This window comes from Octopus bimaculoides, chromosome 1 (genome assembly GCF_046866305.1).
Source record: "Octopus bimaculoides isolate indiv1 chromosome 1, ASM4686630v1, whole genome shotgun sequence".
NCBI classification, from domain to species: domain Eukaryota; kingdom Metazoa; phylum Mollusca; class Cephalopoda; order Octopoda; family Octopodidae; genus Octopus; species Octopus bimaculoides.
In genome coordinates this window covers 63215302-63219691 of record NC_142928.1, presented here as the reverse complement: position 1 = coordinate 63219691, position 4390 = coordinate 63215302, and positions in this window count along the sequence as shown.

Sequence of the window (4390 nt, the reverse complement as noted above, 5' to 3'; positions counted from 1 at the left end):
AATAGATTGAATCAGTACTGACCACAAAACATATCAGTATCGTAAATATATATATATATATATATATAGACACAAATAGGATACTATGTAAGAAATAAATAACGGTAGAACTAGATGAGATTCAACACCATATCCTTAATGAACGCCTTTATATTACTGTTATTCTTGAATCAGGAGTGTCATGCACCTAGAAGGATGTAGTGAATATTTAGGAAGAGCGATTAGATAAACTGATTACTACGGATTCTAGGGAAGTAATGTGTTGTATAATTGTTTGCAGGAAGTGGGACCGGTGAGAGTTTAAGTGATAAAGAGTACAAAAAGAAAAAAATTGTTTGAACATGACATATGTTTCTCTGAAAAGGCAGAAAGAGTGAAGGAAGCTCAGCTGTAGGTCTTTAGTTGAACTGTTTTTAACTGTCACGACCATATATATATATATATATATATATATATATATATATATATATATATATATATATATATATATATATATATATATATATATATATATATATATATATATATATATATCGCTTCGGTGGTTGGACACCCAAGCTTCTTCGAGAGTGTAGAGACATTTCTAACGACAGTTCGATTGTTAGTTTAAAAAGAGATTGTATCTAAAAATATCTGATGCAAAACCCTGTGGATTACGAAACAAAAAAATAAGGGTGAGAGCCGAAATCTCTAAAATGTGTTCATTATCTGTTCTTTTGATAAAAGATTAATTCATCTTTGTAAATGTGCTTACTAGAGATCAGAATCAAATGACTTTAGCAGTGATTTAAACATTTTTGCGTTAACACGAACACCCTACACTTGCAAATTCAATGAGTAGAACAATGGTTTCAATTGACTGAAGTAACACGGGGTTTTATTTTTTAAAACGTCTTTGAATTTTAATGCAAATAATTTTCCTTTAATATAAATTTACACATTCACTGTTTGATATAAACATATGTGTCCCTGGGAATCACGGAATCGAAAACAGTCAGGTAGTCACCTATACTGAACATAGCACAAACCTATAAGTGGGCCTCTACGTGACCGCTTGATCTACTAGAAATAGTAAATTAATCTCTCTCAAATTATATCGTACCATCTTAAGATCAGAAAGGGTACATTAGATAATGTACTTCAAGATATTTACGAAAGTTAGTTAGGTTACGGTTGAAATCCTTTTAATCATAGGTTTGCTTATTGGAGATTGGATTAAGCTAAACAACAAAAATTACAAAACAATGTTCAGAATGGACTATTTAAATATGCTTGATAGGAGCCTCCAAATCAAATGTCCTTTTATGTACAAAGTTTGTGGAAACTAACGACATAATAAATAATCGATGACAAATGGGTATGAAATATAAAACTAAGTAAAACACTCAGGAGACAGAAAGTAAAACATGAGTATCGAAAGAATTTGCAGTTGAACATAGTATCAGTTTTATCTAAGCCTTATAAAGGGAAGTAGATGGATCTCCGTCGGTTTCGACAATGAGGATTCAGTCGTTCGATTAACTGAATTATTTGCTTATTGAATTAACAAAAACCGATGGAACACTCCTTAGACGCGTGCTCCTTTAACGAAATTCTCAAGCAAAATCAACACGACTCAGTATCTCACCAAATTGTACCTTTGAAGTACAAGCATAGTCCATCTGAAGGGCTTCTACACAATTTTCGTCTACCTAATTTAACTCACAAGGCTTTGATCGACCAGAGGCAACTTTAAAAGATGTCACGCAGTGGTATTGAACCTAGGATCTCGTAATTTTACTCACAAGGCTCGTAATTGAAAAATAAACTTCTAAATCAGTCAGCTAAATCATTCAGTCATGTTGCTTCCATTATTGTTAATGGGGAACCGATGCGAAACAATTTTAGACCATTTTTTCGACAATAAACACGATGTCTGTGTGATTTGATTAATATTCTGATTCAGAAATATGAAAGTGTTGTTTATATAGGGAAAGATAAACAGAAGAGAGTTTAAGATAAAGAGGAAGGAAAAATAAAGTGTGTGTGTGTGTGTGTGTGTGTGTGTGTATGTGTGTGTGTGTGTGTTTGTGTGTGTGTGTGTGTGTGTGTGTGCGTGTGTGAGAGAGAGAGAGATGTCTGTTTCTTCACGAAATCAATGCTTTTCTCCATTTGTTAGACAAAGCTTCACTTCGGTTACTATACTGATGAATTGGAGTGGGCATTTCAGAACTGCTTATCTCCTCAAGTAGTAGTGCAGAATTCTTTAGCCCTTAAACGGCAGAAAAGGTTTGCATGAATATGTGTGCCAGATGGGGAACCCCACCCCACAAAAAACCCTCTTTTTTTTCAAGTGTTATTTTTATACTTACTTTCGTTTAAAATAATTACAAAAACTATAATAATTGTTAGTCTCGCGCACAATAAAATTTACAATCTCAACATCGAAAAGAGCCGTAAAATATTCCTTTTCTTTTGATCGTGGCCATATCCATGTTAAATTTTTGAAATATCAGTCGGTGATGCCCGCTGTTTAAAGGCATTTATAGTATTACTATAAACTGACATCACGAACCCGACACAAGGGGTTATATTTACACATGATTCATAAACATTATTGTGAAATAGGTACAAGAAATTCCGTCGACAATTTGTTGATCTGTTCAAGGAGAGATGTGACTGTGTGGCAAGAAGTTTGCTTCCCAACCATGCTTCTGGGTTCACTCCCACTGCGCGGCACCTTGGGCAAGTGTCTTCTCCTATAGCCTCAGGCCGACCAAAATCTAGTGAGTGGATCTGGTAGATAGAAACTGAAAGAAGCCCATCGTATATATATATATATATATATATATATATATATATGTATACACTAATAACTCACTTTACTAGGACCCGCTTTACGAGACTCAGGGTTTACGAGTTTTATTTTATAATAAATATATTGATATAAAGGTTAAACAGCCATTTTGTGAACGAAGTACAAAAGTTTCTACTACGATAACAAATGCTTCTGCGTGTTACCGAGAACTCTATAGAGAACAAACAAACAAAAAAAAAAAACAAAGCAAAGAAAAAGCCCCTTCGAAGCAAACAACTCTACAAGTCTGTCTATGAGTGCTTGTGAATCGACGATCGCATCTACAATTGATAGTCTAGTGCGAGTGAAAGTGATTCAGAAAACGATTATAATAATAATATTATTTAATTATAATTGATCTTGACATTCTTTTTACTTTACGTAAAATATTCTTTACATTCAACTGTGGTTTGATTGCAATTTATTTACAAGTTTTTAAAAAAAGTACTGGGGTCCATTCATTGGTTAAAAATTCGTCAAGGCTTGAGCACCAGCATGGTCGTAGTCTAATGACTGAAACAAGGAAAGGGAAAAAAGGAAAGAAAAAGGAGATAAATAGAAAGAATTGTTTTAACCTTCGGTAAACCCTGAATGAACGGAGCTGTATTAACTATAAAGTATTTGTAAATAGGTGCAAGGGTGGCTATATGGTAAGTAGCTTGCTTACCAACCACATGGTTCCGGGTTCAGTCCCACTGTATGGCACCTTGAGCAAGTGTCTTCTACTATAGCCTCGGGCCGACAAAAGCCTTGTGAGTGGATTTGGTGGACAGAAACTGAAAGAAACCCGTCGTATATATGTATATGTATATATAAATGTGTGTGTGTGTTTGTGTGTCAGTGTTTGTCACCCCAACGTCGCTTGACAACCGATGCTAGTGTGTTTACGTCCCCGTAACTTAGCGGTTCGGTAAAAGAGACCGATAAAATAAGTACTAGGCTTACAAAGAATAAGTCCTGGGGTCGATTTGCTCGACTAAAGCGGTGCTCCAGCTTGGCCGCATTCAAATGACTGAAACAAGTAAAAGAGTAAATGAGTAAAAGAATCAAACTTATCTTTTTTTCGTTATGTTGATTTATTGATTTTTCTGTAAAGTACCTGAGAAATATAAAGTTAAAATACCTCCTTAATTGACCACGAAGTATCTTCTCATGATACTGTGAAACTTGATAGCACGAGTTTTCCTTCACTGAATGTTCTGATTTCCCTCAATGTATAATATGATATATAGTTTATAGTTAATTATCTCCCATTTATACATACAACTGTGGCTTTTAATTATTTAGTTGTTCAGGTAGACTATCAATATTTGAACATTTAGTAAAAATTCCCTATCTTGTATATACCTTACACACCCTATTGTTCCTCTTAAAGATCAAAGGTTTTTCAAGCTGTGAACACCCAGTCTTTATTCAGATATAGAGTTACATAGGATATTATCCAATGTTCTCTTTTTAAAGACAAGACGGCAGAGTGTGATTTGATATAGATTTTGCTGTTAGTTTGAGTGACCACATTACATAATTCCTTTTGTTGGCTCGACTCATGCTGGT